Below are 15618 nucleotides of genomic sequence, written 5' to 3'. Positions count from 1 at the left end.
TGTTACAAACACCTTTCTTTTATTTTACTTTCATGTGTGGTGCAGGTGTGTGCATAGGTGTGCCTGTGGGCCTGGAGACTGCGTCTAACACTGGATGCTTTTCCCCAACTTTAGGGTTTGAGACAAAGTCTCTCTCTCTCATCGAAATGAAAGGTCATTGATTAGGTTAGACTGGATGGCCAATGAGCTTTTGGGATCAGCCTGTCTCTACTTCCCTCTCCCAGAGCTGGCTCACAGATGCAGCATCTGCCTTTTTTTTTTTTTTTTTTTTTTTTTTTTTTTGTTTTTCGAGACAGGGTTTCTCTGTGTAGCTTTGCGCCTTTCCTGGAACTCGTTTTGGAGACCAGGCTGGCCTCGAACTCACAGAGATCCGCCTGGCTCTGCCTCCCAAGTGCTGGGATTAAAGGCATGTGCCACCACCGCCCGGCTAACATCTGCCTTTTTAATGTGTGTTTGGGGGACTCAAACTCAGGTCCTTCTGGTTGTGTAACAGGCACATTTACCGACTGAGCCATCTCCCCAGCCCCTTCTGTTATTATTTATTGATTCCCCAGGGTCCAAGGGGGCTTTGCCATGTCTGGCGTGGGATATCAGGGAAAAAGTCTACGTACACTATGTTCTTATGACTGTTAACTTTATTCCTCTAAGACAAAATTCTATCAATTCAGCTATAGTTCCACCAGGCATTCAAAGCAGGAATAACTCTAGACATACCGAGCTCTATATCCGTCTACTTTATTTCTCTGGGATGAAATCCTGTCTCCATAACTGCAGTTCCGTCCAGTTCCCTAGCTCATAGTGCTGCTAACGACTAAACTCCTATGCTTCCAGCCTCATCTTCATCCTCTGTATCCTCTTTCTCCATCTCTGCTGCTCTTTACTCCTGGAACTCAGAGATCTCCTTACCCTCTAGGAACCTCTGTCATCCTCTCTTCTCTCTCGCCATGCTGTTCTGTCCCCTGTCTACAGAAAATGCCTGCCTTTTCTTTCCCTGGACACACCAGTCCCCGCCTCCTCAGGAATGCTGTTTTATCTCTCACCTTGATATGTAAAAACCTCGTCTGTTCTCAGTCAAAATGCTCTAGAGAATCACTAGGCCTCCTCAAGGCAAAGGGGATGGTCTGAGCTTCATTAGCACAGGAAACAAAGGTATGTGTCTCCCACTAGCTTGTCTCCTAAGCTCAGCAGGGCAGTTAGTAACTTAGTAGGTTCAGCAGGTCTGGGATGGTGAACTGTTTACCAATAGGTCTGGGCACACAAGGATTTCATAGCAGAAAACAGCTGGAATATTAAAGGCTGGGTTGTAACACCAAACATTCATAATAAATGGCTTTGCCTTTGACAGACCCTTGGCCGATCAAAGTTCAGCTTTAATACACAGCTAAATCTCTATGATACATTCTTGCGGCCCACAAGAATTATTGTTGTTGTTATTTTCAGAAAGAGGATGCTGGTACAGGAGGGCAGAAGATGCCACCCCCTAAAACATAAACTTACTATTGTGAGAACTGGTAGGTACAGGAGAAACTCTGTAAACAAAGAAGCTCACTCTGTACTGGAAATGAACATCCACAAAGATGGTGAGGGAATCTCCTCCATCCGCCAAGAGCGGGATGGCTGAGATCTGGAGACATTCTTACCAATGAAGCAGCTTCAGTACTTCAGTACTGTCCTTGTTTATCACACCTCTCTTCGTCACCACCCCATTATCTGCACCATCACACCCCAACCCTGTTCTTTGTTTCAGTTCAAGATGGTCTTAGAGCCCTAATTCTAGAACCACTCCTTTGGGGTTTACAAATTTTTTCTGAAGACCTTTTATGTATTCGTGATGTCTGTATGAGAAGGCCGACATTTCTAAGCAAGGTTTAAAAGGAAGAGTTGCTTTTCTCTGTAGGGTATATAACTTTCATACTTTACATTTTAATATTTCATTACATATTCTGGTGACATGGCTTATTCATGTGTCTAAATTGCGTTCATTATTTTACTAACCATAGGTTACTTGATAGCCACACGTGAGGGTGAGCATACATCTTGATTGAAGTCATTTGTGTTTGTATGGTTAATTATTACTATCGAAACATAGTAAAGTTGAACTTTAATCAAAAGAAAATGAAAAATAACCCTATCCTGCAAGATACAGCTTTGGCCCCAGAAAGTGAAAAGAGGGTTCATTCTGTGCTGGATATGAATGACCATGGCCTGGGAACATGGACTAGGACTACCCTGGAAGAATATGGTGCAACATGGAAGCAATTACAGAAACTTTCATAACCACAGAAATGAGAGAGAGAGAGTCAGAAATCAGGGAGTTTATCAAATACATTGTTTATTATGCATTATTACCTGGAGAAGGCAAATCTCTGCCTGTTGAGCTTAGTTAGATGAATATTATATAATCATAGATAAATGAACAATGAAGGCTTACCAACACCTACTGACAGTAACTAAAAATCTTTTCCTGGAATTTTGCTATGAATTTGTTCCATCTTTTATTTAACACTTTTCCCAGGAGTGTTTGCTATTTGGTTGCAAAGTTAAAATCTCAGTAGATGTGTAATTTTAATTCCTCTTACAAGCTTAACAGCTGAGCCCTATCCATGCATCTATGAATTGTAGGAAAATAAAATGCAATAATCATGAGGCTTCAGCTCTAGTGGGTTTTTTCTATAATAGAATATAAATTTAATTAAATGCACAAAAGGAAGAGAGAATCAGACTGGTCCCTGTTTTAAGCTACCACTTTTTTATTTAAAATTTTTTCAGAATTTCATACGTGAGTACTCCATTTACAGAATTTTCACCCCTCTCTTCTTCCAATTCCTCGTGTTCTTCTTCTCCCTTTGAAATTCACGACCTCCTCTCCTTTAATTATTGTATAGACATATACTATATACACCTATGTATATATAAATACAGCCTGTTCAGTCCATTTAGTGTTCCTTGTATGCATGTGCCCTTAGAGATGACTACTTCAGACTGGATAACCTATCAGGGAGCTCGTCTCTGGAGAAGACTAATTCTCCTTGTCTCAGCCATCATTGAAGGGTGGGGGGCTTGTGAGGTTCCCCACATCCACTTTGGCATGTCAATTGGTGTTGAAATTGAGTAGGTCTTGTCTAGGCGGTAATATTGTTGGAATTTCATGGGTGCAGTTTCCCTGTGTATATATATATTCCATTTAATGTTCTTCAGGGCCTGTGTCAGTAAACTCAACCCCCAAATGCTGTGGATATCGTTCTATATAAATAAAACACTGATGGCCAGGAAGTAGGTGGCCAGGCAGGAAGTAGGTGGGACAAGGAGAGAGGAGAATTCTGGGAAGCGGAAGGCTGAGGGGGGAGACACTGCAGCCACCGCCAGGACAAGCAGCATGTAAAGACTCTGGTAAGCCACCAGCCACGTGGCAAGGTATAGATTTATAAAAATGGGTTAATTTAAGATAAAAGAACAGTTAGCAAGAAGCCTGCCACGGCCATACAGTTTATAAGTGATATAAGCGTCTGAGTGATTATTTTATAAGTGGATTGTGGGACTGTGGGTTTTGGGGAACCTGGAGAGAAGCCCTCCAGCAACAAATCGACTAGAAAAATAGTAACTTTCAAGATTTTCTGTCCGTTGTCTGCAGACAGTCCCAGAGGTCTTCTTGGGTAACTGGCATAGCCATAATGATGGACGGTCCTTGTTTCCTGTTTGGGTTTTGGATGAGTGGCCACACCTGAGTGGTTGAGACCCCCAGAGTTGGACCTCTAGCCTAGGACTCTGCAGACAGACAACTTGTAAAAAGAAATAAGCACACGTCAAAGTTTGCATTTATGGGGAAATGCACTAATACCTCAGAATGTTGCTAAATACCAAGTGGTTAGAATAGCAATATGAGTCCAGGAACCTGAAGGGTGTCATGTAAGGAGTGAATGTAGACCTGTCCAACTGCAAGGCTTAACAGTACAAGCCGTGTTCCCAGGAGGAAGAACCGTTGGCCAGCAGAGGTAAGAAGGGAATACCACAGGGTTGTCTTTCAGGGCACTGTCTGAACCCTGGTGGGAACATTTCTCATCTCTTTATCCTCTACTAGAGGTCTTTAAAAAAGGATCTTTCTATTTTTTTTTAAATTTTATTTTGTCAGGTCCTTGTGGTCAGGTCCTCAGTTTCCCCACGAACTGTGGAAAGAAATGGAACTTGCCATCCTCCCTGACTCTCTAGGGCTTGGCACAGGCCCATGCTCTTCATTTGGGTTCACTGTTTTAACTGTGTAGAACAGGACAGGAAATTGTCTCTTTACCCTCCACACATCCTACTAAAACAGATGAGGAGGCTAAAGGTAGAGAAGTTTTATGACATGTGTACCCCCTGAACATGCTGGAGAGGGAAGACTTCTCACCCCTAGCTAGGTTCATGGCACGGATGTCTTTAAGAAGCAGCCGATGAACATGAGAAGAAAAGCCATGAGCATTTATTCATACCGGCTTTGTACAGTATGGGAGGCTGGAAGAAACAAGGGGACTCATTTTTGTGCTCAGGATTGATACAGACTGGACTGCTGGGCAGAGTTATGATCAAAGGAAACCCGACTTATCAGGAAATCTTCTCACTCACTTCAGAGAATCATCATACAAAGACAGAACCTATGCTGGTGGGAATCCCAGCTGGAAGTTCACAGACAAAGGCGGCCTTCAATGAAGAGGATGCACTTTGTCATTTAGGACAATTGCGTATCTTTTAGTGATATAATTAGAGGCCACATCAGACCAAAAGAGAAGATCAACATGACTGATGAGATCCCACATGGACACACAGGCTCTTATTATTATTTTTTTTTTCATAGAGAGAAGGGAGAGGTGTCTAGAGGGATTTCTAGCTAATTGTAACATAGATTACAAGATGTATAAGGATCAGGTACACTGGTTTAATCTCAATATTTATTACAACAAGAACAGCTAGAAGCTATGATAAATTTCACTGTACACATGGGTAACCTCTTACTTTTGCAGAAATATCTCACTATTTTATCACTTTAATGATGTAAGGCTTTGTACTACGAATCTCTCCCGACTCTTGCTAGCCTTTCTGTTCATGACACAAGTCCATGTCTAGACTGGTCAACACATCACGAGCTCCACTGCCTTCTAAACTGTCATTGCTTGTTGTCTAGGTGTCTTTTTAAAGAGTCCAGGCAGCTGCCAATTATTCACAAATAACGATGGCTTGAGACGTGAGTCCTTGTAAGGAATGAAGTTCACAGGTGTATGTATTTGCTAGGGCTACCATAATAGAGCACCACAGACTAGGAACTCTCAATGATGGGGATTTGTCTTATCACACGAGGAAGCTAGCAGTTCAAGCCAAAATGTTAATAGGTCTTTGGAAAAGCTTTAAGTGTGTGTGTGTGAAAATTTATAATTGGAAATGAAGATTTACCATCTTATTGTACAAACACCCAGACTTGTTGCCCCAAAACACGTCATTTTTATTCATAAGCACACATTGCATAGCACTTAGAAGCCCATTTTTCCCCTGAAAACCACTTCTCTCTACTTTTTGCTACAGTGACTATTTACAGATTTTCAAAGATAAAATGATCTATTAACTCCTGTGAGAATGCTATTGCCTAATGATAGCGATTTATTAAGTCCCACAATACAGCATTGTGTGCTTTGTTTTGTTGCAGGCATTTAAATAATGACCTTTTCAGCACTGGTCCTTCGTCTGAAGACTGCTCTTCTCATTAGTCCCCATTCTCTATCCCCCCTCCCCCGCGCCGCCCCCTGTTCCCACGAAGTCTGTAGGATGAGTAAATGTTAACAGTAATTTGTTCACAGTATCAGCCAGACATCTTAGTACTGAAATTTCCTAATCTTGGTTGTCATTGCAGAAGGGCTTAAGGAACTTTCACAAGTCACACAGGAAGTGCCACAGCTAGATTCCGACCTCTATTGAGTGCCCCTGAGCTCATTCTGCTGGGTCATAGGGCTTCTTATTTGAGCCCTCCCTTTGTGGCGCTTTTTGGGTGTCCAATTCTATTCCCCTCCCTGGATGTGCTCAGTATACAATGTTACAGTAGTGGTTTTGACTCAGTATACAATGTTACAGTAGTGGTTTTGACTCAGTATACAATGTTACAGTAGTGGTTTTGACTCAGTATACAATGTTACAGTAGTGGTTTTGACAGCTGCCATTTTATTATCTTATCCCTCACCTGATACAAACTGTTATGAAGCAGCATCATTTATATGGAAGGCATTTCTGAGCCACATTCTTTTTTTTTTTCATTTTTCTTTATTAAGAAATTTTCTGCTCACTCCACATACTATCCATAGGTCTCCCCTCCTCCCTCCTCTCATCCCCCAGCCCTCTTTCCCAAGCCACCCTGCATCCCCAAATCAAGGTCTCCCATGGGGAGTCAGCAGAGCCCAGCACACTGAGCCTACGCAGGTCCGCGCCCCTTCCCACTGCACCAAGGCTGTGCAAGGTGTCACACCACAGGCACCGGGTTCCAGAAGCCTGCCCTTAGACCAGGCACAGATCCTGATTCCCCTGCCTGGGTGCCCCCCAAACAATTCGAGCCAAACAACCATCTTCCATATCCAGAGGGCCTAGTCCAGTCCCATGGGGGCTCCACAGCCACCAGTCCACAGTTCATGGGCTTCCACTAGTGTGGCCAGTCATCTCTGCACGTTCTTTAAGACTTCTTCTATTGACCTGCCTTTGAGAATCATCAAATGCTCTTAGAGGTTACCCCTGTGGTACTATGGAGGGATGGTGCAAGCTTTAAGACATGTGACATGGTGGCAAGATGTTAGGTCACTGGGTGCATGCCTGTGAAGATGATATTAGGATCCCAGGCCCCTCTTCTTCCTCTCTCCTTGTTCCCTGGTCATCAGAAGCTGAGAAGACTTCCTCTGCTCACTCTCTTGCTCTGATGTTTGTGCTATTGTGGTCCCAAAGCAGTGGGGCTAAATAGAATGCCTTTGAAACTGAGCCCCCTTCCTTCCTTTTAAGTTGGTAATCTCAGGCTTTTTTCTTTTTAGTGGTAATAGAAGCTTACACTGAAGTAGATAGGAGAAAGTTAACAAAAAGCAAGTTAAATTGAATAGTCAACTTTCCTTTTACTCTTCAAGTAAAACAATAACCTCGATTAACTAGATATTCATAATTTTTCATAGAAATGATCTCTGTGTGGTTCCCCAAACAGCGAAGGCAGCACTGAGGTCCACGGGATCTTTCCGTACTCTTCAATGATGCTGACCTCCTTCTCAATAACCTCCATGGGTTGGACCGTCTTTGTAGAAATAACTGCTTTTCTCCCTGTGCCCAGACATGGCAGCTATCACCCGAGATTCCCAGCCATGGCGTTTCTCACATGATTTCACTCATCACAGACAGCCATTTACACATGGAATAATTCAACAAAGACTAAATTAAAGTCCGCGTATTGTGCTTCCAAATCATCCGTAACTTTTTTGTTGTTGTTGTGGACTCAAGCCCAGTGTAACGTATGTGGTCAGCAAACATTCCACACTGAGCTATGTCCATACCCTCCCATGTTGTTTTTGAGTCATGGAGAGGACCCACTGATGGTTACACAGAGCTGGGAACAGATTTCCATTGATTTATTGCCCTTCTCCAGCTGAAATTAAATGCAGCCAAAAAGGAAGACTTTGAGGCCACGGAATGGAGCTGAGTGATTACTTCCTCTCTGTTTAACAGAGATGTTAATCATCTTAACTTCAACATCTGGATTATTTTATTTTACCATGGATTATTTTAGAAAATATAGAAAATATCTACTAATGCTTTTACTAAGCAATAAAAATTTGTTTATGTATTTCTGCTCTTTTTTTTATCCACTATCTCTATATGATAATTTTGATTTTTTTCTGGACCTATTTATTCTTTATTTCTTGTGTCTTCATTATATTAGAACTTTCCATATGTCTCTCTGATCATTCTCCTAAGACCTAGAGTTTTCTCGCTCTTTCTTTTTTAACAGACTGCTTGACTTGTCAACCAACTATCCCATCAATAGCACATTACTGAAGTCCAGTAGTGACGTAGACATCAGCCGCCCAGAGCAGCTCAGCCTCCTCACCTGCCACTTATGCCAGCTTGACTACTCAACTCTGTCAGGTGACAACATCTTTTACTCATCTCTTTTATTCTCACAACTCATCAGTTACCAACACTTCTCCCCGACATCTATTAGGTCTTCATTATGTGACTGTGAATGAGGCCCCGGACCTTTCCATCCCAGAGTCCTTATTTGTAAAAGAGGGATAACAACGTTCTTCACGCCTTTGGATTTTCATGCTGAGTCGTCACAACACTTTGCCTTCAACACGAATGAAGTAAACCATATCTCCTCATTTCCGGTGCCTCTGTCTAAATCCAGCCATGCTATTTCTCATTTATATCAACCCAGTGCTCTCTAACTGGTCTATCTGTCTACCTTTTGTTCCTCCATGTTTGGATCAGTTGCATGGATCAAGGATGACAGAGCCTAAATCATCTATGCCTTTTAATTTTTCAAGACAAGGTTTCTCTGTGTAGCCCTGGCTGTCCTGGAACTCTCTCTGTAGACCAGGCTGGCCTTGAACTCAGAGATCTGCCTCTACTTCCCGAGTGCTGGGATCAAAGGTGTGAGCTGTGACTGCTCAGCCCATGCTTTTCACTAATGGTCTTGTTATCTTATTTCGTCATAGGATGTAGACAAAGTTACTTTGATGTTGCAGACACCAGTAAACCTTCCAGATTTTATTTCTTTCAATTCTTCTTCCACACCCCAAATTTAGCAGAAAAAAGTGTTCAACTCCTTACTGAGAATAAATTGCACATTTTCCATTGCTGGATTTTAATTTTACTCTCATCCAAAAAGTTTTCTTTTCTGGGATTAATGAAAAATATGACATGACTCTTTGGATATGAGCTATAATTAATTTTTAAATTATGTATAATATTTGTTTTCTTACTTTTCAAAATAACATGAAGAAAACTCAACGTTATGACTTTTAATTGAAAATGTTGTAAGTCAGGGAAGATTCCTCTTTCTCACCTATACAAGCCCATCCTTTGTTCACAGCTGAGGACTACGTAACAAAAGCCAAGTTAACAGGAGAATGCACATAAATTAATGTAAACTTCATTTCCTACAGAACTCTTCATAAAGAAATGAAGACTCCAGATGTGCTTTGATCCTTGTATTTTGTTTTGCTGGGTGTGGTGATGGAGTGGGTAGTCATAGAAAAGTCTGATTAGATCAAAGAAGGTTATCTCGTGGTCATAAACTGGAGGAGACTTGACAAACTTACTTGATCAAAGCTCTCCTTTGCTTCCTGTTGCTGTGATAAACACCACAACTGGGGAGGAAAGGGTTTATCTGGTTTACACTTCCTGATGACAGTTCATCACTGAGGGAAGTCAGGGCAGGAGCTTGAGGCAAGCTGAAGCAGAAACTATGAAGGAATGATGATATGGGCTTGCATTCCCCTGGCTTGTTAAGCTACTTTTTAAAAATATGGTCCAGGCCCACCTGGCAAGGGATGGTGTTGCCCACAGTGGGCTGGCCCCTCCTACAACAATTAAAAAGGCCCCTACAGACATGCCCACGGGCCAATCAGATGGAGGCTTTCCTCAGATGCAGCTCCTCTCCCTAAGAGCCTCCAGTTGGTGTCAGATTGACAAAAGCTAACCCCACACTCAGACTCTGTTCTGTCTTCAGAAGGGAAGATGTGTTTCCTCCATGTAGGGGGAGCACCTATTGGAGGAGCCTCAGGATCTGCTCCATGGGAGAAGGACATGGGTGTGTGGAGGGAGGGAGTCAGCCTGACTTCCCTGAACTTCTCTTTTCTCAAATGCCAGTGTGCTACATTTTGGGGCGATGCAATCTGAACCTCACTAATGTCATACCTGGAAGCTGCTGTTTATAATCTGCCTCTCTCCATATTCCCCAAGCCCCATTTCTCTCCCTTTTAAAAAGCTTTCATTTCATTCAGTGGTTAGATTTAAAAACATGTTCATGAGATAATCACAAATAATCCTCTGCATATTTAAAACTATTTCTACATTAACTGTTATTGGTGCTTTTGAGAGGCAGTAGCATGCGAGAGGCAGCCAGCAACCACACGTGACAGAAAACTAGCTCTAACCATCGTCTATCAAAAATAAAATCTATCAAAGTCCCATAAGCCGTGAAGGATGAGTCTAAACACAGAGTCCTTGCGTAGTTTCCCTTTTGATGCGTACATGAATTGTTCTTCTGAGTGTATTAGAACTGAGGAATTTGAAATGATTAATTAGTCACCCAAGTGCCACATCGTTGGTCTGAATGGCTATTTTCTCACATGTCAACACTTGCGGTGTCTTTGTGTGTGCAGGTGGTGCTGGAAATGTAAACCAGGGGCATCTCCTACAAGCTGGGCACGTGGGCTGTGTAGGTGCCGACCCATCCCAGGCACTGTTTAGCTGTTTTTGTTTTTTTTTCCACCCTGTACATTTTCTCTGCTCTTCTATTGGTCTCCTTACTCTTTTTTTTTATAAAAACACATTTCCATCTGTTTATGAAAGTGGTACTAGTATTTTTCTCAGTAGTTATAAATCTTTAAGTTTTGAGTTCACCTAAACATGTTTTTGTTTTTTTTCAAAATTTTTATGAGGACAAATTCACCAATCTTTAAAAAGGAGTTCTTGAAGTGAACTTATCTCCTCATAGAACCTTTATTATGCCACAAAGTTAAGAAGCCCATTACTTCCCTTCAATATTTAAAAATCTGAAGCCTTTCCCCATTTATAGGCAGATTATTTATGTATTTTTTTTAGTGAGATCAAGATGTACTTACCTACTCAGACCTACCTTTGTTAGCAAAACTTTATAAGCAATTTACTTTCAGAACTCAGCACATGAAGCTTCTGTTGTGTAGATTTCACTTTTCTTATGTATTCAAAGTTCATCTTTGACTACAGATATAGATTTGGGGGTTTTATAAAGTCAGTGAAATATTACGGTATGTGGCTTGTGTTTTCTTAGGCATAGCAGTGTGCCAATGATTGGTAAAGCAGCCAGAAATACTTTGCGGTAGAAATTGTCTTCTTTTGATCTGGGAGCCATGGGAAGTTTCATAATTCCAGGCAGCTTTCGTGGTTATAAACTGATGGAAGGATGGAGTCGTGCCTATGGCTTGGTTGATCATCTCAAGGGAAAAGTGGAATCACTTACATCAGCTGGTGGAGGTGCTCCACAGTTAGCACTGGAGGGCATCTTAGAGAACATCCCGGCCCATTGTCTACAGCTATCAGTGAGAAAGCAGGTAAGGACATCCAGGGTGAAGACCGTGACAAAACTTACATCGTACAGATGATGTGATAAATAGAGATTTGTCAGACCTAGCAACAAACTCTGCGGTCTGCCGTGCTGACCTTTCAAAGCTCTGGAGCTTGGGAAATATCTCAACCTTTAAGACTGTTTAGAATCCTATTCCAAAATATGAGAGAATAAATATTACCCAGCAAGCACACCCATGAACTTATTTCTATCTTAACTTCCCCATACTGCTAGGACCACAGACTGTAGAGACTTCACCTTACATTAAAACTGTATTGTTTTCCTTATTGTCAGGATACTTTCTCTCCATGATCTAGTTCTAGTCTCTCTTGAAATTCCTTCAACATAATCAAACAGGCTTTAGGCACTTTATTGATTCTATGATTGCCGAATAACACTGTTTTCACCCTATCATACCATCTTATGCTTTCATGGATGCAATATTTTCTTTCCTAGAGTAATTTCTTGGGAAAACCCCAAAGCAATGTCTGGCACACTGTAGGCAATCAATCAACTTAGAAAAACATTTGCAAGAGGAATTAGTTCTACTGTTTTGTAGCATAACTATCCATCTATTCATCTATCCATCTATCTATCATCTATCTGTCTATCTATCTATTTATCTATCTATCTATCTATCTATCTATCTATTTGTATTTCATGGCGGTGAAGGGGGCTGGGATGGGTGAGGCTCAGTCAATAAAGTTCATGTGTAAGTATGAAGACCTCAGAGCAGACGAAAAGCCTACTGAGCACAGCAGTGTACATCTATAGCCCCAGCACCACTGAAGCTGAGGCAGGAGGATCTCTGGGGATTGCTAGTCAGCCAGTCTAGCTGAGTCAATGAACTCCAGGTTCATCGAGACACCCTGTCTCAAAAGTAAAGTAGAAAGCAACTGAGGCAGACAAACTGATGTTGTCCTCTGGCCTTCACATCAACATGCATGTGCACCTAATGCACACACACGCTTATTTGTAAAATGATGAGGATGTAGAAAGTTTCACGTGCAAGCAAATAATGCTTGTGGACATGGAAATGCTAGGTGCTTTGTCTGGTTATTAAACATGTATAGAATTATTATACTATGTCTCATGAGTATAACTATGTTTATAAAATTAATACAATAACGTTGGCCTCTTTAGAAATAGGCTATTTATTTATGAATAGATAATATTTCTTACAAAGGATATGCATGCTCTAAAGATCACACACACACACACACACACACAAACTGTGCCTTCCTCACATGGGTGCTTCTACACCAGCAGCAAGGAGCTGTTTTAGTAGGACTGTGTGTCTGGCTGTATTCCAGCTTCATGATCCAGGAAATGGTCATAATCTCCGCAGCTGGAAGCCCTGGCCTCTGGGAACAATCCAGTGCTTAATTGAATGTTTTTCAAAGTTAAAGGAAAAAAAATTGCAACCCACAGAATGAACTACATTTAAATAAAACACAATATGCTTCATATTGTGCAAGTTATCCTTGCAACATGTGTTCCAACATTTTCTTTTATATCTCAGATTTAAAATGAATTGTGGCATGTAGGAATATGTAGTTCACCTTCTTGATTCAATCATATTTATTGTTCGTGTAAAAGTCAGAAGCGAATGTTAGTTGAGAACTTGTCTATAACATTTCTCCTTTCTCCACATCATGATAAAATAATTTGAAACAAAAAGCAAACACATAAGGGCAAAAGGGAGAAGTCTGTAATGTTCTCAAAGCTCAGTAGGTGGGCAAATAATGGCAACATCAGCAGAAGCTAACAGGCTGACAGTTCCCTGTTCTCAGGCACTCAGAAAGACCCTCAGAAGGGAGGTCTTGAGGTCCCTTAAAGAAGTGCTACTTAGTTCAGGCTAGACTCTTAATCACAGCTGGAGCTTGGAAACTGCATTCGCTAACTCTCTGAATTTTCTACCTGGGCTAGAGGAGAGACACAAAGTAGGTTAGACTCTACCTAAAGAGGTCCCAAGAATTTCCCTGTTTTGAGCTCCCTTTGCATTTAGACTTTACTGCACCAGGAATTACTATGCTTGGATAGGTCTTGACGGTCTTGGCTGATCTCCAACCAGAGCCAACATCCTCAGCTCAGCCATGGTAGCTGCACAGTTCTGAACAATCTTCCACTGATGACAGCTGACATCTTGGGGCAGCCATGTGAGAGTCTTCCAGGTGGGCATAGCAACTACAGGGTCTTTAGATTCACTCTATAACCATTTGTTTCCTCTAGCACAGTGGTTCTCAACCTTCCTATGCTGTGACCCTTTAATACAGTTCCTCATGTTGTGCTGACCTCTCACCATGGAATTACTATTCTGGATATATTACCATCCCTAACTTCAAGCTCTACTATAAAGCTATAGTAATAAAAGCAGGTTGGTATTGGCATAAAAACTGACAAGCAGATCAATGGAATTGAATCAAAGATCCTGACAGAAATCCATACACCTATTTTTTTTTTGACAGTGAGACCAACACATATTTTTTGTTGACCAATGAGAGCAACACATATTTACAGTGTACAGACAGATTATTCCACAGCAAATAAATATGGTGGTTTCTCAGAAAATTGGAAATCAATCTACCTCAAGATCTAGCTATACCAATCTTGGGCATATTCCCAAATAATGCTCAATCATACCACAAGGACACTTGCCCAACTATGTTTATAACAGCATTATTCATAATAGCCAGAATCTGTAAGCAACTTAGATGTCCTTTAACCAAAGAATGGATAAGGAAAACGTGGTACATTACACAATGGAGTATTACCCAGCTGTAAAAAAACAATGACCCCATAAAATTTGCAGGCAAATGGATGGAATTAGAAAAAAATCATTCTGAGTAAGGTAACCAAGACCCAGAAAGACAAACATGGTATATACTCACTCATAAGTGGATATTAGGAGTGAAGTATAGGATAACCAACCTATAATCCACAGCCCCAGAGAGGCTAGGTAACAAGGAGGACCCAAGGAGGGATTCATGGATTTCCTGGGAAGGGGAAATAGAAGAGATCTCTTGGGTAAGCTGGGGGTTGAGGTGGGGGGTAGGGAGGAGGGAAGGAGTAATGAAAGAGAAATCTTGAAGGGAGTACTATTTTGGGGTTAGGGAGAAACTTGATGCCAGGGAAATCCCCAGGAATCCACAAGGATGACCCCAGTTAAATCTCTTAGCAATAGTGGAAAGGGTGCCTGAACTGGCCATCTACTGTAATCAGGTTGGTGACTACCCTAACTGTCATCATAGAGCCTTTATACAGTAACTGATGGAAGCAGATGCAGAGGTCCACAACAAATCACTTGGTCGAGCTCCAGGAGTCCTGCTGAATAAAGGGAGGAGGGGGCCTGGAGACATGGCTCAGCCATTAAGAGCACTGACTGTTCTTCCAAAGGACCCAGGTTCAATTCCCAGCACGCACATGGCAGCTCACAACTGTCTGTAACTTTAGTTCCAGGGGGACCTGACACCCTCACATAGACATGCATGCTGGCAAAACACTAATGTTCATAAAATAAAAATAAATAAATAAAATGAAAAAAAAAAAGAGTGTAGGAGCCAGGGGTGTCAAGGTCATGATGGAGAACCCACAGAGACAGCTGACCTGAGCTCCTGCAAGCTCATGGACTCAGGACCAACAGTTAGGGAGCCTGCATGAGACTGACCTAGACCCTCTCTGTATGTGGGTGACAGTTCTGTAGCTTAGTCTGTTTGTAAGGCTCCTAGCAGTGAGATCAGGACCTGTCCCTGGTGTTTAGCTGGCTTTTGGGAACCTGTTCCCCATGCTGGATTACCTTGCCCAGCCTTGATGCAGGTAGAGGAGCTGGGTCCTGCCTCAACTTGATGTGCCATGCTTTGTTCCAACTCATGGGAGGCCTGCTTCTTTCTGAAGGGAGAGGGGGTAGATGGGAGGTGGGAGGAGGGAAAAGGAGGAGAGGAGGGAGGGGAAACTGTGGTGCTATGTAAAATAAATTTTAAAAGTTAATAAAACAAACAAACAAATAAATAAAAAATTCTGGAAGGATGCTCTGACAGCCTGGCTGTGTCTTCCTCCATTACCTGAAGGTGGCTAATCTTTTGGATGTATCTTTCCTCTCCTTTCATCTTCTTTTCAGGCTTTGTTGACTGTGGGGATCTTCATTTTGCTACACTGGAGACTTTTGATTTATCCAACTATATATAGTCTTCTTTGACTTGTTTTTTTTAAATATAATATTTTGTTTATGAGATCATCTCTGTTGTTGTGAGCAGTCATATTCTTTTGTATTTGTGGCTGTTATATGGACACATATTTTTTTT

The sequence above is a fragment of the Peromyscus leucopus genome, chromosome 18 (assembly GCF_004664715.2).
Source record: "Peromyscus leucopus breed LL Stock chromosome 18, UCI_PerLeu_2.1, whole genome shotgun sequence".
NCBI classification, from domain to species: Eukaryota; Metazoa; Chordata; class Mammalia; order Rodentia; family Cricetidae; genus Peromyscus; species Peromyscus leucopus.
The sequence above is the reverse complement of the archived record's forward strand: the minus strand, read 5'-3'. Positions refer to the sequence as shown.